This window comes from Tamandua tetradactyla, chromosome 12 (assembly GCF_023851605.1).
Source record: "Tamandua tetradactyla isolate mTamTet1 chromosome 12, mTamTet1.pri, whole genome shotgun sequence".
Lineage (NCBI taxonomy): Eukaryota > Metazoa > Chordata > Mammalia > Pilosa > Myrmecophagidae > Tamandua > Tamandua tetradactyla.
In genome coordinates this window covers 49577725-49601116 of record NC_135338.1, presented here as the reverse complement: position 1 = coordinate 49601116, position 23392 = coordinate 49577725, and the positions used below count along the sequence as shown (strand labels likewise).

Here is a 23392-nt window from a genome sequence, read left to right as displayed (position 1 = left end):
CTCTGAGACTGTCCTGTGTGCCTCAGGAGAAATTATGCACTTGAAGGATACAAAGTGGCAGAGGCTTTAGCTGACTGGCAGGGACATGCCCAGGAGGCATCTTTATGCCCAGAAAAAAAACTAAATGAGGAGGTTCCCTCTCCCTCCACCAACCTTAGAAACTGCAGAGACCTGATCCACCTTTGAGTGTCTTTTTAAAATTATGTGTGTTGAAAAAACCTAAGCTTCTTAATTTATTCCTTTAAAAACAGGGAGCTACAGAAAGTAACTGCTCCTTACCTGCTTCAAACCTGGTTCTCATGTAACCACGTGAGCACCTCAGCCATAGCCCTACTAAAGCAAAAGTTCTCTGGGTCCCTCTTAATGTTGCCCCTGATTCTTTGGTGTATGGGGCAGGGCACAGAGCAGGAAATGGAAAGCAGTCTAAGTGGTTGAAGCAGCAGGGCATCAACGCAGGGAATTAAGAGTTTACAAAATTGCTGCAAGGGCCAAAGGTGGGGAATCTAGGCTGGACCTTCAGGGATTATTTCCAGAATCCTTTAGAGCCAGCCACCAGGGAGACAGCCGTCGCTGGAGCTATGAGGTCAGAAAAACAACTCATGGCCATAACCCAAGACCATCACCACTTCTGCAATTGCCTCTCGACACCAGGACACTGGAGAATGGACCCGGGGAGGTTGCAGCAGGAAAACCCAGCATACCCATGACCATGATGCCCGCCTTACAGCTGGGGGGGCCCTGCCTCTACAGCTTCAGTCAACTTGATTTTATCCTATAGGAAGAAAGATATTCATACTCAGAACTCCAGCTGCAAGGGAGTCTGAAAATGAAGATGCTTTAGCTTCCCAACCTCTTTGTTAGCAGAGTAGAATGGAGGTTGAGCAATCCAGTGTCCCTCGTTCGCCACCTTTGTGAATTATTGAATTCCAATGTACAATACCTGCCAAGGACTACATTTTTCCCAGCATTGCATAACTTTCAATATCATTCCAGACCAAAGAACCATAAAGCTTCCTTTCGATAAGAGGTTAGCATTTCATCCTGTTCTAATGATATACTCAAGGGGATGACCTGATCTCCAGTGAGTGAGTCTGAGGCCAGTAATTCTTACCTATTTCTCTAACCAAGAGTTGGAAAAAAGCTGTTGACAGGCATGCACAAATTCTCCCAGTGTTTTCATGTACTTTCTGAGGCTTCCACTGAAGTCCACCTAACCCCAGTTCCTCCTTCGAGACAGTTCCCTGCTCTGCCATCCTTGTGAGCAACTCTTTCCTTCCTCACAAACTGCTTTTGTTTGGATGGTCATCGAGTAGCCACGGTGCTGCCCATCAGGTCCTACGCACTGATGAGATCGCCCCATGGATTCCAGAGCCTTCTGTCCCCATGCATGGAGAGGATTGGTTTGTGCAGTTGCATACACTGAAGCTCTGATTAGGATCTTTCCTATTACCTTTAGTTAATAAACATGACCGAGATGACTTGGCCAATTTGGAACATGAAGATTGCGATAAAAATGAATTACTTGGGAAGCCTAATCTCCGAAATTGCTTCAAGTTTGGGCTCTCATCCCTCCAGCTGTGACAACCACAGAGAGCAAAACCTGTAGAATGGCATCAGTTGGCTTGGTGGGACTTGGAATATTCCAGATGAAAGGTAATGAAATGGAAAAGAATCAGATACGTTGACATTTTTATGTGAAATGGAATCAAAAAAATTAAATCCACTTTGGATTCATTAGCTATTCTGTTTAGGTCTTTGTTTTTTTTGCAAAGTGTTTAGATGAAGAAAATAGGCAACTTGAGAGGGTAAAAAATATATAAATATTAATTGTGTTCTGGATTCCAGACTGTGTTGTTTCTTTTGAGCATAAAATAGAGCAAAATGGAGTGAGCTGGATTTGCTGTTCAGCGGATGCCAGGATTTTATGATGTGGAAGGAATGTTTTACTTCTAAACCCACTCAGTCTGATGAACTGCCAAAGCAAGGGGCTGACCCAACAATGGCCCTGTTCTTAACTCTTTCATGTACCAGGTGCTGAGGTTGGGCCTGATGTTCGTATGCCACTGCCAACAAATAACTAAATGAAGTGTGCAGTTCAGACCTCAAATGTCATTGACATCGGAAACGGTGGTGTTTAATTGTGGCTTGTTTGTATAAATTAATGCATGAGATAACCAGTGGATGCCGATTTCCTGCGCAATAAAGCAAAGCTCTAGGGACTCAAGCTTTTTTATTTCAATAGGATGTGTGAGTGACAACCGTGTGCTAGGTACTGTTGTCAGGCCACAGTTCTGGAATGGTGACATACAGGCAGATATTCTGCAGAAGACTTGTGGAGCCCAGAGTTGGAGTTTCTCGGACAAGTAGCTACATGAAATGTTCCCATTAAAGAGTTTATCATGAATTGTTTCCTCTCATCCATTGCTATGTCAAACAGCTTTATCATTGCATTTACATTGGTATGTCATGCGGTTATGAAATATTTCAGTGTGTTCCTTTGGCTTCTGTTACTAAACCAAAGGAAAGTAGTAAACTAGTATTTATTAGTAGTGACATGCCTATAAAAGCAGGAAGTCTGTTATTCTACTATTTAAACTATAATTTTGGACACCTCTAAATAGTGGCTAAGTTTATCTTTTTCTGAATAAAGAAGCTTTTACAAATATAGAAAACTGTCATTCACTCCTAGTGCCTTTTCTGTTCAAGATGAGTATATTGGTAAAAACTGTATTTTTCAGGGCAATTTATTTGAAACTCATACCTCCAAGCAGGAATCCTCACTCAGCTATGTAAATGTTGTGCCTTGACATTGCTTGTTATCCGTTTGAAATTACTTGTATCAAACTTTGGAGTTTTCTATCCCTCTTTTCACCCAGGAAGATATTAGCTGGTGCAGCAACATCTCTCTTTCCAATTTGTCGAGCAGTGGCCAAGGATTTAAAATACTGTTGGAAAGAAGTTGGCTATTTGTCAGGGTTATTAAATGGCTACTGGTGAAAGGAAATGGCTTTTAAATAAAGGAATGTGAGAGGAACAGGATAGCTTCTTGGGTTTTGGGTGGGAAGCAAGAAATGGAACTCACATGGTCACCAAACAAGGCGATAACCACAATTTAGTTATAAAATGTTTCTGTGGGTTCTTCATCCCATGATTCTTTTGTCAACACATTGGCTTATATCATTTTTCGTTACAGCTAGAGAATTCTGAAGTGTTTTAGGAGAACAAGTTTACTCATCTTAGGTGGCCGTGACAGGTGTGTGGGCTCCCAGTTTTACTCCAGTGTTCATCATCATATAGTTAGGAGATGAGGCATTTGAGGACCGTGTTTAATCGTAATAAAGGAAAACCAGTAACTCTCCGGTCTTTCTCTGCCAGGCATGACTGGGATAAAGCAGACAGGAGGTTGGCGCTGATGTAGCTTGAGGTGGGATTGGGCTGTCTTCCAGTCTCTTTTTCAGCCTCCAGCCAGTCCAGTACTCAGGCAAATCCCGTCTCCTCTCTCTGCACCTGCCTTGGGTTTTCATCTGTAGTATGATTTCGAGGGTCTCTTAGCTCAAAGGTTCTGTTATCCCATGCTCAGAACCGGCAGCAGTCTAGACGTATGAAAAATGCAGGTAGGTTTGTTTCCCCACAGAATGACTCGTTCTCAGAGGTGCTTTCAAGACAGAAAGAGGCAATACAAGGTAGCAGTGTTATTGCTGGGTGGGGCCAATGGCAAGGCGTCATGGGATAATAATAATAAATCCGAATTTTTGAAGCACCGTAGAGCCTCTCTCATAACTAAAGTGGAAAGATGATCACAGATTGATCCATTCAACTTTGTCATCACATGGATAATTAGAAAGTAGATGCACATAATTACTGGCATATTAATTTGAGTGGTTGCTTTTGCCTTTTCCCCATGGTCTGGAAGACAGTCTAATGCCTGTGTCTATTTAAAGAATTAAAATGTTTCCCAAGGCAGAAATGATAATTAGTAAACCCCAAACAGATCGAAGTTCCTCAGGGCGCGAGCAGGGATGGCTGGCCTCAGAAGTTAGTAGCGACTCTGCCTGTCCCTCGCTGCTTCGCGGACAAGCAGGGCCCACGCTGGCCTTTTATGTCCTCCCCGTTGTGGAGGTGATGCTGTCACGAGAGGTCCATTTTGATACCGTGGTCACATTTTAAAAGGAGAACCATAATTATGACCTCTAATTATGTACAGTGATGCCTGCTGAGTTAAAGATAATGGCACCTCCTGCGTGGAGGCGTAAGTTAATTGCCTGTTGGAGTCAGAAGGGTGCTGGCCTCCTCCCTTCCCACCGCTCCCTGTACACACTCTCCTTCACCCCAACCAGGCATGCACAGAAGATGAACTAAATGGGACCTGCCGCACTTTATCATGCTGCTTAACTGCTGTTCAATATGTATTACAGGGAAGGTTGACTTTAGTGTATGTTCAAGGGGGAACTAAAAGGTCAGTGTGTCTCCGCGCATCTGTCTGTCCCGGCAGCCTTCTCAGAGCCCAGCATCTCCTGGAGCTCCAGGTCATGGGCCCCATTTTTGTCAAAAAGGAGCGTATTCCACATCTGGTACAGTTGTTCTGATATATTTTGTCACGATTTCTTTTTTCTAACTTTAAAAATCTCTTATTATAGAATGTTTTCCTGGCTGCCAGAACAAATAGCATACAGTGGCTTGGCTTCAATGGCAGCAGTGTATTGGTTCATGGTTTTAGGCTAGAAGTCCAAAATGGAGACATCAGCAAGATGATGCTTTCTCCCCAAACACTGGCGTTCTGAGGCTGGCTGCCAGCAGTCAGGGTTCTTTGACTTTTCTGTCATGTGACAGTACACATGGCAGCATTTTGGCCTTTCTCTTCTGGGTTCCGCTGACGTCCAGCTTCTTTCTGCTTCCTGTGGCTTCCTCTATGAGTCCTTATAAGGACTTCAGCCATATTGGAGTGAGACCCACTCTCATTCATTTTGAGTGCACCTTTACTAATAGCAGCATTTTCAAAGGTCCTGTCTATGAAGAGGGTCACATGCATGAGATCAGGGGGTTGAGATTTGAAGATGGGATATGATAATAATAATGAGCCCTGTGTACCTTTCATCCACCTATTATCAAATCCTGGCTAGTTTCTGTTGCACCTCCTCCTGTTGCTACCACCTCCCCCATACCCAGATTATTTTGGAACAAATCCCTAGATACTGTATACTTTCTTCTGTAAATAATTTCGGTATGTTTCTCAAAAAAACAAATTCCTTTTTAAAAACACAGTATCGGTAACAAACCTTTATGTTATTAACAATAATACCCGAAGATTTTATCATGTTTACTTTTCCCCAGTTGTTTATAATTTTTTTAATTTGTTTTTGGAATCAGAAACCAAATAAAGTTCATACATTGCAGTCAAATGATGTCTCTTCAGTGTCTTTTCATCTCTGCATTCCTTCCATATTTATCTATCTACCTCTATCTTTTTATCTCTCCTTTTCTTGTGCTTGCCTGGGGATTGGGTTGTTTATATAGAGATCCCCAAAGTCTAGTTCAGCTCATCGTTCTGGACTGTCATTTCACATATTCCTCTATCCACTGAATTTTCTGTAAATGGGTATTTAGATCTAGAGCAAGATTTTATAAGCTTGACGCTGTTATTTGGGGCAAATTCCAGATGGTGATAGGAAGGGCTCTAGGTATCTGGAAGAGAGAGGCAGTGGGGGATGAAGGCTTCCAGGGCAGGCTTCACTGCGGAGTCAGGGTTGGCAGGGCTTGGCCCACCACCCCCATGCTGTTGGATCCCCAGTACCCCTCACTTGGTCATTATCAAGATGACAGATAATACGTTCTAAAGTAGGTTTCCTAGATCCTCTGGTGTTAGGTGCTCCCAGAGGAGCTGGGATCTGGGCTCGTGCTTCCATGTTTGTTCTCGCTGTCATCAGGCTACACCCAGAGTAGGAGAGACGGCATCAAAAATACCTGCCAGGTATTACTGTGTTGAATATGTGGGTTCATTTTTAGGTGGGATCAGCCCTCTGAGGAACTCTTTTTTTTTTTTAATCAAGAGCTTTTTTAAAACAAGTTCTTTTTTTTTTTTCTAACTTTTTTTATTAATTAAAAAAAATTAACAAACAAAACATTAAGATATCATTCCATTCTACATATATAATCAGTAATTCTTAATATCATCACATAGTTGCATATTCATCACTTCTTAGAACATTTGCATCGATTTAGAAAAAGAAATAAAAAGACAACAGAAAAAGAAATAAAACGATAACAGAGAAAAAAAAGATTATACATACCATACCCCTTACCCCTCGCTTTCATTTACCACTAGCATTTCAAACTGAATTTATTTTAACATTTGTTCCCCCTATTATTTATTTTTATTCCGTATGTTCTACTCTTCTGTTGATATAGTAGCTAGAAGGAGCATCAGACACAAAGGTTTTCACATTCACAGAGTCTCATTGTGAAAGCTGTATCATTGTTCAGTCATCATCAAGAAACATGGCTACTGGAACACAGCTCCACATTTTCAGGCAGTTCCCTCCAGCCTCTCTGCTACATCTTGAACAACAAGGTGATATCTACTTAATGCATAAGAATAACCGCCAGGACAACCTCTCAACTCTGCCCGGAATCTCTCAGCCATCGACACTTAGTCTCATTTCACTCTTCCCCCTTTGGTCGAGAAGGTTCTCTCAATCCCTTGATGTTAATTCTCAGCTCATTCTAGGGTTTTTCTCAGTCCCTTGATGCTGAGTCCCAGCCCACTCCAGGATCTCTGTCCCACGCTGCCAGGAAGGTCCACACCCCTGGGAGCTATGCCCCACGCAGAGAAGGGGAGGGTGGTGAGACTGCTCGTCATGTTGGCTGGAGAGAGAGGCCACATCTGAGCAACAAAAGAGGCTCTCTTGGGGGTGATTCCTAGGCCTAAATTTTAAGTAGACTTGACATATCCTTTGTGGGGTTAAGTTTCATATGAACAACCCCCAAGACTGGGGGCTCAGCCTATAGCTTTGGCCGTCTACACTGCTTGTGAGAATATCAGGAATTAAAACAAGTTCTTGTATAGCCTTCCCTCTCTGAGCCAACTTGGCGGGTAAGCTCACTGCCCTCCCCTACATGGGACATGACTCTCATGGGTATAAATCTCCCTGGCAGCGTGGAACAGAGCTCCCAGGATGAGCTGGGACGTGGCATCCTGAGATTGAGAAAGCCTTCTTGACTAAAAGGGGGAAAAGAGAAATGAGACAAAATAAAGTTCCAGTGGCTGAGAAATTTCAAACAGAGTCGAGAGGTTATCCTGGAGGTTATTCTTATATATTATATAGATATCCCCTTTTAGTTTATGGTGTATCAGAGTGGCTGAAGGGAAGTACCTGAAACTGATGAGCTGTGTTCCAGTAGCCTTGATTCTTAAGGACGACTATAGATCTATAGAGCTTTTAAAGTGTGACTGTGTGATTGTGAAAACCTTGTGTCTGATGCTCCTTTTATCCAGGATATGGACAGGTGAGTAAAAAAATAAGGAAAAATAAATAAATAATGGGGGAGATACGGGGTTAAAAAGAATTGGGTAGATTGAAATACTAGTGGTCAATGAGAGGGAGGGGTAATAGGTATGGTGTGTATGAGTTTTCCTTTTTATTTTCTTTTTCTGGAGTGATGCATATGTTCTAAAAATGATCGTGGTGATGAATACACAATTATGTGAGCCATTGATTGTACACTGTGGATGGACTATATGTGTGAAGATTTCACAGTAAAAATATTTTTTAAAAAAGCAAGTTCTTGTATCTTAACCAGGAGTAACAGAGCGAGAAATAGCAAAGGAGGGAGGGGCTCTGCCTATTTCCTGCATGGGAACTGGCATCCAGGCCAATTATCCCGAGTGTATGGCTTGGCCTTACTTCCCTCATCTCTCGTCTCCTGCCCTCCCACGTCTCCTGCATACCCCACACCCTACACATTCTTTGGCGAAGTACATTTGGGGGGATGGCAGGCTGGCAGCTATAGGGTCGGCGTGGGGTTGCAGGTCTACCAGGGTGGGTGGGTCACTTGTCACCCCGCCGCTCAGTGGGGAGAGCTTGTGGAAATGCTTCTTGGGTTTCCTCAGTGATGAACTGAGAAAGACTCAGTTTGCTTAAAAGTAGATATTCATTTTATTTTTCTCCTCTGCTCCCCTCCCAGATCCCTAACCTTAGACATGCACCAGCTATAGTGCTCTCTGGCCGACATCTGAGCATGAACATACAGGGCTTAGCTTAGATCAATCTTTTTGAAAAAAAAAAAATATGCTGGAACCCTTCCTAGAAGAATTTCTAAAGGCTGAAGGAAAACCACAGGTGCTGATAGGCTGGCAGTTGCTGCGATGGAGTTTTCCTTCTCTATTTTCTAAAGTTCTTTGTTTGGTTTGGCGTGTATGATACTTACCATAACTTTTTTTTCTCCCATCAAAAGATGAAATATGCCTTTCGTGAAAGAGAATGGACCCAGTTGCTACTGTGAGGGAATCTGATACACCAGCCTGCGGGGCTGGCCTAGAAGCACTGTCCCGAAATGGTCTTTTCATTGCTGTAGCCCACTGGGGACAGAACCTTCCCCAGTCCATACCATCATCTTCTCTAGATTTTACCTTCAGATTCTGCCTGGGTCTGTTCATCATATTATCTGGTCATTCATTGTTGTACTCCCTTGGGTTTTTCTAAAACTAAGAATGCCCCAGACACGTACTTGAAATCTTTATTTGTCTTAGCACTTATAGTTGTGGAATAAATACGTAGCATCAGCAAGAGGAAATCAAGTTTGCCCGGGACTTGCTCCTTTAGAGGCTGCTTCCTTGGCCAAGCTCTTACTCTCGGTTCTTGGGTCCGCTTTGCCCCATACCCTCAGTGAATGAGGTGTTTTACCCATGTAGGCTATGTGGCTGGAAGGTAAGAGCTCATTTGAATTTTTTGTGTTTTTTTTTTTTATTCAAACATATCCAAAAAAGAGGGATCCTTCAAAATAGGCTCCTCACAGGCAAAACACTTGTTCCAGGGATGCAGCGATTCCCAAAAAGCATTTTGGAATCTTCTGTGGGGATTGTCTTCAGAACCTGTTTCCCATTCACCCATTAGAAGATAAGCCTCATTGCTTTATGGTTGGGTCAAACTTTAAACCCAAAGTAATCCTTCCCAGCTTCTTTACCCATTGGCTTTCAGAGTTGAGGTTCTTCCATCCCTAGCAATGGTTGTTTGCTTAGAACTGTATCTCATTCTAGGTTGGGGCAGCCTGGGCACCTCATTTCTCTTTCAGTAGCACAACATTACACTGAAATCTTGCTGGGTGGAAGACTTAGTCCTTTTATTTCTACGATACCAGTCTTCGTCTTGAATCCATATTTCCATATTTAGCTGCATCTAAAAGGAATCACTCATTTAACAGTTTAACAGTATTTTTTTGTTGTTCTCAAAAATGGATGGTGGGTACACAGTGGTTCGGTGGTAGAATGCTCACCTTCCATGTAGGAGACCAGGGTTTGATTCCCGAACCATACAAAACCTCCTCCACCCCCCCGCAAAAATAAAATGTTGGTGCCAGTGTCTCTTTGTACCAAATTCAGTATGCTCTCATCAATAAAAACTGAATTAATGATTGGATTAATGATGATAATATTACTTTAGCCTCTTAATTGTACCTGCCTTTTATACAACTCATACAGGGTTCAGGACTTCCCAAAGGCCCGACTTTGCTTTAGATTTGAGACAGAGACATTAGGTGAAATTCCCGTGTAGAATAAAGGAAAACATTTACTTGCAAGTGTTTTGTTGGTGGTTTATTTTCATTTTTCAGCTAATATATTTAACAGAATAAATTGATTCTGAATAAACTGTAGAGAACTATACAAAGATTTTTTTTAAATACCAAATATCAAATTTCCTTTTGTCTTTTTTCCCTAATGTGTCTAAGTTTTTTGGGGGCAGGGATTAAACCAGAGAGAGTAAAAGATTAAGCATTAAGGCTGAGGCCAGGCAGGCTCAGAACGGATAGTCCTGATGTTGTGTTCACAGCCCTAGGTTCACTTCGGAAGATGGGCCCAGGGGCGCTTCGCCTGTTGCCCTGGAGAACACGACACAGTTGTCCCAAGAGCAGTGTGAGGTCTTTAGCTTGAAGTGTGAAGACTGAAGCAGTAATAAGGACCTTCATGATTTAGAGTGGGAATCTGCTTCAGTCTCCTTCGACTGAAGCAGTAATAAGGACCTTCATGATTTAGAGTGGGAATCTGCTTCAGTCTCCTTCGTTTCTTTATATCTGATGCTCAGGTCTGTAAGGGAGAATGGGATGAGCTTTCAACAGACCTCCTTGCCAAAAGAAGCAAGATCATGCACTCTGTGTGTGTGTGTGTGTGTGTGTGTGTAGCGGTAAAGGGTTAGTTATATCTGTGTTTCCTTCTGGTCTGTTGATAAGATGCACCGAGCAGGATTTAAGTAACCAAGTTTTAGTAGTAAATTCTTTCCATGATTTTGTGACTTGTCATCAGAGAGCCAGGTGGTTGAAAGGCATCAACATTTGGCCTCTTGTTGCCAAAGGCATTTTAACGTTTCCTTGTTTGGGGGTACCCTGTATGGAAGAGGACTTCCAGAATGCCTAGAGGAAAACCATTGAAAACGACAAGCCTTGGGTTAAAATCATGAGCCCCTGGAGCCAAAGAGATGACCCTTCCAGACTCGCCTTGCCATCTGCTTCCCTGGGCTGTCATTTCCAGACCCCACTCTGGCCCTGTAAGTGTGTCTGCCTGCCTCGTGTGCACACTCTGATCTGAGTATCTGTGCACCACACGTTAGCTGAGACCCACGCTACTTCCTCAGATGGGGAGGTGAGTCCGGGCCTGGCAGGCACTGGGCCCGTGTTGGGGTGGAGAACAGATCTGAGCCTCCCTCCAAAGAATACCTTCAACTATCATTTGTGAATCAGCTGCGGCCAGACAGGGGAGTCTGAGTTGTGTGCTTGAACTGTTCTCAAGTCCTCGTGGTGCGAGCACAGGAGTCAAGGTGAGACCTCGCCTGTCCCTCTGAAGTCCCTTGCCACCCCATCCAGTTACAGATCGCTACTTACACGTTCTCTGAATAGCTCTTTTAGGGATACTACGGCTGCTTGCTTGGCGGTCTTTACACAGGCGGATTATTTTATTTTTAATATGTTCTCATCATCCCCACCCATATCCGCCGACTGATCTTGAAGTAGGAAAGGGAGATGCTGGGCACTGATATTTATATTGCCCCACAACCGGGGCATCTCAATACTTCACAGTTAACGTGATGTTAGAGGCCAAAATTACAGTGGCCTCCCCTTGTAAATGTTTGCAAAGCAGCTCTCCAGTAAGGAAGTAGGCTTCAGTGTCAGAAAAAACTTTTCCCATGAATAGGTCATATGCATGTACCAATCGTTTATTGCGTAGTAATAAAAAGATACTAGTTCACAGTATGGGCTGTCTGATTCAATGTGGTATAAATGTACACAGCACGAGCAGGGTAAGATTTTATTCTCAAGTGTCTCTAATGATAATCGACTATAAGGTCTGGGAAAATCAATAGTTCTCTGGTCCCTTTTGAAATTCTTGTGAGTTAGCATAATATGTATATTCCCAGAGAAAGTTAGCCTTATGTTCAGAATTAACCCCTCCAGCACTTCAGCTCTTGAATATTAGGGAGAAAAACAAGAGAGAGCCGGGCAAACAGTCGGTCTGTGCCTGGAAGCACTGGTGCCATGGTTCTGGGTGATGTTTACTCTTAGGAACACACCTGCCAATGTCACTCCAAGATAGACTTTTTGGGGCTTTGCACATATGCCCAGTTGAAAATAGAGCTAATTGAAAACGCCGTGCAAAGAGAAATAGTCAGCACCGACAAGTATTAGGAAGCCTGCAGGGGGCCAGACTGCCAGGAAAACAGCTGGAGCTGTGGGAGTTTGTGCAGGTGACACCAGCAGCCCCTGAGCCATTTGATCCAGGAAGAAGTGGCTTCTGAGCCGGGGACAAGACAGGCACTGTTCTTTCAATTTGAAGAAGGAAGCAACAGTTGGGGGAAAAGCCAGTCATTGGGAAAGGCAAAATAACATCATGGAAAGGGAAGGAATAGACTAAAAATAGATGCCCTGGTGGTCCCCTGACTGCCTGCCAGTTATCCCTCTGACCCTCTCGAGTGCTGGTCGTCCCCTTGAGCCTTTAGTTCCTGGCTCAGGGACCCACTTCCTGAACTATTTCTGAACTTGGCACATCCACCCTCCCAGACACCAGCTGGCCAGGCCCCGGGTCTCAGGGCTCTTGTACCAGGCCCAATTCATCCTCCCACCCCGTGGAAACAAGTCCTCTTACACCCAGGACTGGCTTCTGGTCCCCAGCTGGGTGACAGGTAAAGAAGCCAGGGCAGGCAGGAGGTTTTCCAAGCCAAGAATTCCAGAGTACAGAGGCCTTCAGCATTTATCCTCCATCCTTCTTCTCCCCTCGTCTCAGAATCCCCTCTGCGGCACCCCGTTGTCCCCTCTGCTCATGACTTCCTGCAACAGCTCCCCCAGAGGGAGGTGCCCCAGGAGCAGAGAATGAAGGAAGCAGAGATTTGCAATTGAAGGGGGCTAAAGGGAAAGGACTTCTGAGGAACATGCAGTTTCTCATTCACTGACAAAAAAGTTAAAAAAAGATAAAAATTAAGAACCTCCCATACACTTTCAGCTGTTTAACAAGCCAAACAGAATGAAACCACATTCTTAAATAATGGTTGTGGCCCATGGGGCAGGTGTCATGGCCCCTTGTGGCTCTGGTGGGAACACCCATCTGTCATCCTGGCCCAGGTCTTCAAGCTCTAGAGTCTTTTGATCTATTAGTTTCAGGCCACGCGGTTTCTTTCAGTTCCTTCTTAAAGAGGTGGGCTTTACATCATTAGGAAAATTCGCAGTGCCAGATAAGCGATGTTGGGGTGACCACGTCTGAGCTGAGAGGAGAGAGGGTGAACCCTAAAGTGATGCAGGCAAAGGATCAGAGGTATCTCCTTCACTCACTTTAGAAGCCCGATTTGGAAAAGCCGGTCAAGGAAGGCGGACCTGCCTGAGAAAGTGAAGAGGACATTGGACGACTTTAAAGTTGGAGTGTTTCTCGTTGCCCAGAGAAAACAGTACTGAAGTCTCTGCCCCACTGTAGAGGCCCCATTGAGGTGGAGGGTATCTCTTTACTTCTGAGTTAGAGGCCCCGAGGCAGGCTCGCCCCAGCCACCCTAACACCACAGGGCACTGACACAGCCTTCACCATCCGCTCCCAAGCCAAGCTGCACTCGTGCTCTGTGCTTCACTTCTGCAGCGTTTTCCTGCAGCCCCTTTCCTCCTGAAATGGAATCAGGTGTAATGCCTGGGCAATCAACACAAGTTTTAGAGAGCTGCCCCTGATTCGGGAGCTGATTGTGTACCTTACTCCTAATTTGCAGCTTTGATTGTGACGAAGCCCCTCAGAGCTGGTGAATTCCTTAGAGTTCACAGTCAGTCTTTCTAAGCTGAGAAGGACTCAGAAGATACGTGAATGGGCCTCATAATGCCTAAAGTACACGTACACATCATCCATCCTCCCACCACCCCCCAGACTTCATTGAGATTATCTTTTGCTCCAACAAACAACTGTTCATTTCAGCTTGCTTGCTTGGTAGTTTGAACTCACCTCATAATTGCAGAGAAGCAAGAGTTTGAGGTTTTCTTTGGCTCATTTTTTGGAGAAGAGAGGTCCCCTGTGGCATTCTGTAGCTTGACAACTTGGAGCCTTTACTGAGGCTTTTATTCCCTAAAATCTTCTCAGTCCTGACATGCTGGTCCTCGGCCCCAGGCTCAGCTGGGAGTCTTTCTCCCGTCTCCCTGGGGGAACCCCACAGATGCTCGTGTAACATGTCCATGGTGAACACCTTCTCCTGTGTCCACTTTCTCCCCTTGGTGCCTTATTTCTGGCATTCTCTTTCTTAACCTTCAGCCAAAAGGGAAGTGAAGTGACCACACTGAGCCCACGGCCCTCCCCTGTCTGGCAGCTTTGAATATCAGAGGCTGTTTTAGATGTTCTGATTGATTGCAATAGAAGCCAAAGGCTATGACTCGTAGTTACCTCAGTGGTTTCCAAGCAGCAAATGTAGACATCCTCTCTCTCCTAAACTACGCCTGGGGATTTTACAAAGAGAAAAAGAGACATCGGCAACAAGGTAGATTTTTATCCATTGGGTTACTTTTCATGTGTTATAGCAGCAATCATTTGCCTTGAATAGTTGCTTCTCCTGACCCTAGCATATGTATAGATAAGCTTTCTCAACCTCTGCGCTGTTGATGTTTTGAGACAGAAGATTTGTTGTTGGGGGGGTGGGGGCTGTGCTGTGCATTGTAGAGATGTTTAGCGGCATCCCTGGCCACTACCCACTGGATGCTAGCTAGTATCACCCCACCTACCCCCCAGACATGTTAGACAAAAGCATCTCCAGAAATTGTCAAATGTTCAGGGGGATGAGCGCAGTTCCCCTGATTGATAACTGCCACTGGCTTAGTGTATGGAATGTGCATAAATGAAAGCATGTACATTCATTTCACATTCCCTAGGAAACGTACACGGCTTATTGGGGTGTTTTGTGCTTGTTTGTTTTAATCTGTTTCTTGCCAGCTTTGCCTCCATGTTATTCAAGTGCTTTTTCCCCTCCATTTTTAGGAATTAACCAAATACTTTAGGATGTGTCATTCTCATGGAAAGCTACAGATATTTCAAAGCATAGAGATACAGTGAAATTATAAAAGATAAGGGATCTTAATTGATTCAAGCAAAGCACATCAATGGATGCTAGAACAGTCATGGGGTAAAAGAGTGTTGTAAAATGGAATGTTTATACAGTGTTGTTCTAGTTTGCAAGCTGACGGAATGCGATATACCAGAACTGGAACGGCTTTTAAAAAGGGGAATTTAATAAGTTGCAAGTTTACAGTTCTAAGCCTATGAAAATGTCCCAAATTAAAGCAAGTCTATAGAAATGTCCAATCTAAAGCATCCAGGAAAAGATACCTTGGTTCCCAAAGGCTGATGACATTCAGGGTTTCTCTCTCAACTGGGAAGGCACATGGCGAACATGGCAACGTCTGGTTACTTTCTCTCCAGACTTGTTTCATGAAGCTCCATCAGGGGTGTTTTCCTTTTTCATCTACAGAGGTCTCTGGCTGTGTGGGCTCTGTGTCTCAATCCTCATGTGACTGTGTTGTGGCTGTCTCGTCACTCTAAGGCTCTCTCCAAAATGTTTCCTCTTTTAAAGGATTTCAGTAAACTAATCAAGACCCGGTAAAGTAATCAAGGTTAATACCCGCAATTGGGTGTGCCACATCTCCATGGAGATAACCTAATCACGTCCAAAACTGCAATGCTATTTAGGGATTAAACGATGCAGCTGCCCCCACAAGATTGGGTTAGGATCAGGGCGTGGCTTTTCTGGGATGTATAAATCCTTTCAAACCGGCACACATGCCAAGGTACCAATCTGAAGATTTCTAATAAGGAAAAATAAATCTATTCAATGGAAAGATCTGAAGATTACCACCTTAATCAGATGATCACCCTTAGTTATTACTAATGGTAGGACAATCTGACATCATGAGCTTCCTGAAGGGATGTAATATAAAGCATGCAGTATCACTTATGAGGTGTTCTGCCAAAAAACATGTTCGATTTAAATCTAATCAAGACTCAGACGTTACAGGTCAGTTGATAGGAAATATGTGGGAGAAAGCAAAAAATTAAATGACAGAAGAGGAAATAATCAGATAAATTCTGGAGACGGCATTCTTTAAGACAACTGGGATGAACTCTTTAGAAAGTCAATATCCTGGAAAAATAAACGGTCTAAAATAAAAGAGACAAACTAGATACAACAACCAAATGCAATGAGGGAAACTTGATTGGATACTGATTCAGGTAGAGAAAACAATGATAAAATACATTCTTGGGACAATAGGGGAAATTTGAATATGGATTAGATATTAGATAATATTGGAAATTATAATTATTTTTCAGGTGTGATGATGAGGTTATGTTATAAAGAAAAAGATCCTTATTTTTAGGAGAGTTTTGCTAAAGTGTTAAAAAGTAAATTTAATCTCTGAAAGTTACTTTCCTTAGGCTAGGTTAGTTATTTAGATGGGTAGATAAATGATAGATAGATAAAATGCAGCAAAATGCAAACATGTAAATAATTGTTGGATTTCGATAGATAGTGCACAGGTGTTAATTATATTTTTTTAGCTTCTATATGTACTCGAAAATTTTTGTAATACAAAGTTGGGAGGAAAAATTATATTACAATGTCACTAATGCTTTCTCAATATGAAGAAAGACCAAAATAAAATATTTGAAAAGGAAAACAAAGATGAAGGATTTCAAGGGAGCTCTTGCCATCCTCGGTGGGTTTCTTTGGTGGATGGGTTTTCGTAGATACCCTTGGTTTACTCAGAGGTGGGTCTTTGTCCCACCTATGCATCTGAATCCCTTGAAGAACTTGTAAAAACCTCAGTATCTGCTAGGATGGTGCTGCACTTGGTTTTCTTGAGTTTCTAGGAGATTCTGCTGCACATCCAGAGATGTGTGCCCTTGGGTGGGGGAGGGGTCATCCTGTACCCACTCCTTCCCAAGCTGGGTGCTGAGCTGTGGGCAGCCGCGCTCACCTGAGCATAAGAGAGTTGGGCGAGCCATCCATTTGTTTAATCAACAAGTGTTTACCTAGCACCACCCTACCCCTAGCTCCACCGCCATGTCCCAGGCTCTGTTCCATGTACTCGGGACTGAATAGCAAACCTGGCAGACAAGGAGAGACTCACATGCTAGCAGAGAATGTGAGAGAATATGAGAACCTTAATTTGTAAGTCTGAGTGAGTACAAACCTGTATCCATAAATCTGATCATTTCTCTCGAAGTAGTTCATCCATAGTTTGGTGACTTTTTTTTAATGCTTCCTAAATCATTTTTGTTCAGTTATATAGAAGCCTTTCATAATTCTGTAAAACATTACAGGTATGAGAGAGACCAGGGAAACACATTAGCCTTGTTGAAACTTTAAATGATTTCTAAAAAGGTGATGATTGTTAATTCTTGGCTTTCCATATAGGAAATGACTTATCATCATTTTGTGAGGTCAGTCAGCTCAGAGTTGCCAGGAATGGTACTTAGATTTTTGCAGCTGGTTTACAGCAGTGAGGACTGAACCAGGGGCTTCCAGCTATCCTTCCTTCTCAGGTTTAGTTTTTCAAACAGATAGCCCCTCCGGTCACTGCCTCTGATGCCAAATCCCAGAAGAAGGAAGGGTAGTGCAGGGGGACAGAAGCCATAGCAGGAACCTATGAAAATCATCCATGCTGGGTGGGGTGGACCAGACAGATTCCCATAGTAACAGGCCATGGCTTTCCAGGGACAATAGGATATTGTTCCTGCATTTACTAAGAATGTTGGCTGCCCCCAAAGGAGCAGACACCCTACTGGATTGGTGCTCCTTGGAGTCCGTGGTTCTGGCAGCCAAGAATTGGAAAGGAGGGAGGCAGTTGAGGGATGTTCCAGCAGGGCTAGGAGCTGTGTGAAATGAGATGAAGGACCAACTCAGCCCCTCCCGAGTCTCAGCCACAGCCACCCATTCCTCATTTTAAGGTGAGCAAGCTCAGGCCCAGCGAAATGAATGGAAGGGCATGTGTTAACTATTGGCACACCTAGGACTGGAATCCAAGAACCTTAATGCTCCATTGCTTTTCCCATCATATCACAACAGAACAGCTTCTCCGGTGCTCAAAAGGAACCATCACCACATTTTGGGAAAATAGGGTGCTTAAAAAAAAAGGTCCAGATAACCAAGCCATTGGTCCTAGAATCTTTGTTACCTGTTCCTCATAGTATAGCATAACATAGTTGTGTATGTACAGTCAAGAAAAGAGGATTTGGAAACATTTTAAGATGTGTAACCATTTGTCAGTCTTTTACTACAGAGAGGAGACACTGTGATGAGATGACTACATTAAAGATGAAAATTGAAATGGCTTCTGGGAACTGGTCCAGAGAAAAAGTAAAGTTTATTATTGAAGCATGAGCAAAGGAAGATTTTTTTTTTAATACAGGATTTTAGATAGGCTCAATTTTGATGATGGTACAAGTGCTTATTCAACACCCACAGCGGCATGCTTGGTGCAATATTGAATTAGCCAATAACAAATGAGTTGGGTTCCTGTATTAGCACATAGAATTAGGTACTGTTGGGAGAAACCTTTTCCCTAAAAAACACACAAAGACAATTGTGTTTTTTTACTCTCTCTCACCCTCTGCCTCACTCTGGTTCTCCAAGATGTAACACGGAAGACATTACTGCCAAGTGGATCTTCGATCCTAAAAAGAATTCTTGGCCAAAATATCTTCCTCTTTTCTTGTGCTGATAAGGTGGATTGAACTTTCTAGGAAAGACATCTTTCTCTTTTAAACTCAGGGAAAATCTTAAGCAGCCAACCCACTGCTCCTTCCCCTCTGGATCTTGTCCTGGAACTTTTATCCTTCAGAACCAGAGGTGAGCTCTGAAAAGCATTGCCTCACCCTAAAACAGCTTCCCAGTCCTTGGAAATGCCTCCAGCCAAAAAGCTCCAAAACAGGTTTTGATCAAAAGCATTCATCCCTCTGCTCCTGAAGACATAAGCTGACCACAGAGAATTTAGAGTCTTTTAGGAAGACTCAGAATGTGCTCATTACCCTGTATATGGGGGTGGGGGTGGGGGTGAGTGGGTGGTGGAGCACCAAAGAAGGAAGAAGGTAATAAGAGCTGTGAGCACGCAGAGGAGGGAGGGAGTGGGGCTGGGCTGGGTCCGCATGGGAAAAGGGGGCAGGTGTGCAGATGAAAAGGATGGAAGAGCTGTGCGGAGGTAGTCAGTGTTTTCAGAAGCCAGTCTTTAGGGAGGAGCCAAGGGCTGGAGGCAGTTGCATAATAAACTTACATATTTTGTTTTCGCCTCCTGATAGTCTCCAGTCTAAAGGAAAGAGAATGTTAGTACAAACAGTGTGGTGTATTTTTAGCGAAGAAGAAGGCACAATAGGAAAACTTGAGATAATATATGCTAGTATGGAAAGCTGTCAAGATGTGTTAAGTGAAAAATTAATTTTAAAAGTTGCAGGAAAGTGTTTTCCATATCAACCCATTTTTAAAACATAGAATTGTCTGCTGAGTTTAAATTATGTGTTGGTGTTTCTACCAATCCACACAAATACTTATTTTTGCATAGAAAGTTTCTGGAAGTAGATACAAGAAAATATAAGTTCTTACATCATGAAAGTGGGACTCACAGGTGAGAGGGAGGCATTTATTTTTCAAGTGATATCTACCTAGCTTATCTTTTTACAGTGAGCATGCATTACTTTCATAATCTTTTTTTTAAAAAAGAAAAATACATAGGTATTTTAATAATGCATAAGAATAAGCATTGCAACATCTCTTCTCTTTTAGAGAGGAAAAATAGGGGATTGCCGTACAAAACTAAAGTACATGCAAATATTAGGGTATCACTGGCATAAAGAGCTGTTGGGCATTCTAACTGTGAGTCCAGAAGACATTTTCATGGAAACATAACTTACTAAAAGCTTCTCTCAGGCTGTGGGATATTCCCTCAATATACTTAGAGACAGAGAGGGTCCTTCTAATATTTGTGTGTACAATTCTAGTGGGTCTGTGCTTAACTAGATTATTAGATGAGCACAGAGGTCTGGTTGATTACCTCCATTTTCATTTACCTGTACATCTGGGTATTGAGCCCAAATGACATCACATTTAGTATATTAACAAATGAGAAGAGAAAAAAAGATGCCATTCAGGAGAAAATCTTTGTGACCTTGGGGTAGGGCAAAGATTTCTTAGTCAAGACACAAAAAATATGAACCATAAAAGAATAAATTGATAAATTGGACTTACATATATTTTAAACTTTTCTTATAAGATACTGTTAAGAAACTGAATATACAAGCAATGGACCAAGAGAAAAGGTATCTCACAAGGCAAGGGGCTTATATCTAAGTATATAAAGAAACCTCACAACTCAATAATAAGATGGTGGATAATCCAGCTTAAAAAAAAGGCGGGGGTGGGGGTAGGACGAGCCACAGTAGCTCAGCAGGTAGAGTTCTCACATGCCATGCCAGAGACCCAGGTTTGATTCCTGGTGCCTGCCCGTGCTAAAAAATAAATAAATAAATAAAATTTTTAAAAGGCAGAGGGTGGGAGCATAGTTTAGTGGTAGAGTTCTTGCCTGCAATGCAGGAGACCCAGGTTCAATTCCTGGTCCCTGCACTTCCCAAAAAACAAACAAGACAAAGAAACAAAAACCAAACAAAGAAACAAAAATTCAACAAATGGTACTGAAATAATGGGATACTAACATGGAAAAATAATGAAATTGACCCCACCATATAGCATGCCAAAAGAAAAAAAAAAGAGGCAAAAGATTTGAACAGCTGCTTCACAGAAGAAAATATGCTAGTGGTCAAAAAGCACTTGAAAAGATGTTCAATATCATTAGTCATTAGGGAAATACAAATTAAAGCCACAATGATATACCACACTACATATTATTAAAATGCCTAAAAAGATTTACAATATCAAGTATTAGCAAAAATTTAGGATAGCACAAACTCTCATTGTGGTACAGTCTCTTTGGAAAACAGTTTGGCAATTTCTATGAAGTTAAATGTATACTTGGCAGTTACTCAAGAGAAATGAATCATACATCCATGAAAGACTGGTACAAATGTTCCTAACAGCTTTTTCCTTATTAGCCCAGGCTGGAAACAATGCAAATGTCCTCGTACAGGTGAATGGATAAGCAAATGATAACACATGCATACAATTAAAGACTACTCCAGAATAACAGTAACATGGAAGGAACCACTGACTCCAAAACATCATGGATGAATAAAAGAAAGGGAATCAGTGATTGCCTGTTTAGGAGGGGGTCTGTCTGCAAAGGGGTACAAGGAAACTTTGGGTGATAGAAATCTATATCTCGATTGTATTGGTGCAAATACTGGTGTAAAACTTGTCAGAATTTGTCAAACAGTACACTTAAAATGGGTGCATTTTAATATGTAAATTCTCCCGTGATAAAGTTGATTTTTAAAAAGGATGACCTTGACTGCATCCCCCTGGGGAAAGGCTGGCACTGTCCTGCTGTGCCCTACATAGTCATGCTTTCTACTACCATTTGCCCTTCTCATGTGTGCCAACTTGCCTGCTGATGTCAAAAGAGGCAGGGGAGCCCCATACCTTACCCTCCATTCCATCCTGCCCAAAAGGCAGTATCAGTGTTGAACCCGAAATACTGTTTATCAGTGTTTTTATCTCTAGAGGACTTGAGCACAGCAAATGGGGTTGGAAGGGGGCCTGAGGGCCCTGCCCTATTGTATCCTCTTTTTTCCTTGTTTATTTGGATTGGCTTCGCTGGGGTTGGGGACCATGGTTGGTATTGTGCCTCTTGGTACTGCTACATACAGGTTCTCCTAAATGGCATGTGTTGACGATGCTCTGTTCCTTTAAGGCTCTCCTTTTCTTCCTTTATTTGTTCTTTCTCTCATTGTATCTCCTTTTTATCTGTGGCTCCTTACACCTTCCTCTTGATGACCAATTTTTGTTTGGGTTATTTGGTTTTTAAGAAAACAGAACTACTTTATTTAACTTTCTAAGAAAAGGCTCCTGACTTCTTACCTGTGTTTCCTCTTGTTCTGCCCCAGCAAACCCCCTGGTCACTCAGAAAACTCCTGGGGACCCTGGGAAGCCTGGGACCAGCTAGCCAGACCAGCCACGGGTTTCCTGCAGCACCTGCCTTCACAAAGACGGCAGAGAACCTTGGCTTGGCGAGAAGAAGCTTGGGGGTTTTCTCAGCTGCTCCCTGAGGAAAGAAGAGGCAAGGCTCCTTCCGAAAGGAGGGAGTAGGAGGAAAGGCCTCAGAGTCCGCTCAGCACCTCCTTTGAACTTCTGGCTTGTGGGCTGCCAGCAGTGACCCTGACGAGTCTGTGAGTCCTGCTTCTTGGCAACAGGACCTGTGGGAAGGCAAAGGGCAGGGAAAGCAAGGAACCCAGGGAACAGTGAGTGGCGCTTTAAGTTCTCCCAGTTAATCACTCAACTGTAACATATATTTTTAACATCTGTGGAGAGCGAGGACTGTTTTAGGAATTTCACCCAAGGAGTTGCCAAATAAGTTGATTTGCCTGTTTCTCATACAATGCGCTTTTTAAAATGAGCTTTTTCTCCCTTATGGGCCTCCTGCAGGCAAAATAGAAGATGGCCTGCAGAGTCAAGTTTGTTTACTCATTCTTTTCTTTTCCTTCCCGTTTTCCTTTTCCTTTTGAGACATTGTCTGCCGAAACTAGCATCATCCATATTATTAATAGCTTGGGAGCTTTATACTATTTCACGTTACTCCCTTGGAATTAAATTGCACATCTAAAGTATAAAAATGAACTTTTTAAACAGTACAAAAAAAAAGTAATTTTCTGGCATAATACCCAAAACAAAGTGAACAGAGCTATTAGTAGTAAATTGAATTTTTTGGTATGTAATTTGTACAAAAACTGACAAGTGCAAATCCCCCTCTCCCGCCATCATTAGTCACTGGGTTTACTGGCTGCAGAGGCAGTAATATGCAAGGACAGGCATTTTGATGTCGACTTCAATTGCACACTTCATTTATTTGGACAGGGCACAGGCAGTAGCTTCTGTCATGTGACATCACTGCACTATTAGTGAATTTCGCCCCTGGGCAGCTGGGACGCTGCTCTGGGGCAGATGTTCTTTTCAGTCTATTCAGTGACCGGTTCTTGGGGGTTGTTTACTGTTGCCATGGTGACCTTCATTTTCATAGCAGCAACACTGCTGTTTCACAGAGAAAAATGAACTTAGTTATAAAAGGATAATATTTTTCTCCATCTCTACGTAACCTACCGTCTGTCAACTGGTGAACTAGGGATTCAGAAACCTATTTTTAAATATAGCAATGAAGTGATGAGTATTTCTTTCTTTTTTTGGCCAATATCAAAACCAGTAAGATGTGTGGAAGCAAACATTAGGGCCTCAGCATCAGAACTTTAATTTTTTTCTTTATATTTAAAGTGCTTTTTAAAAATGTCTTCACCACTATCACCTCTCTCTCTGTGCCTACACACAGCCTCATAAAATACAGCTAACATTTTGCTGACAATTGGAAGTGACCAAATGTTTTGTTTGCATCTCACTAGATGCGGATGTAATTAATGCTTTCTCTTCTTGCTGCTATGAGCTTCCCCCTGTTCATTTAGGAGTCCTGAGATTGGACTTCATGTTGTCACCCCACTCTGCTACTCCTCCACCCCAGGGGAGAAAGTCAC

The 23392-nt window shown here is 42.8% G+C and overlaps 1 protein-coding gene across 9 annotated transcripts in view; it reads left to right on the top strand.

Annotated features, from left to right (window-relative positions):
• The window catches only part of FOXN3 (forkhead box N3), a 413410-nt gene that overhangs the window by 360639 nt on the left and 29379 nt on the right, over window positions 1–23392 (top strand). The window lies entirely within an intron of this gene.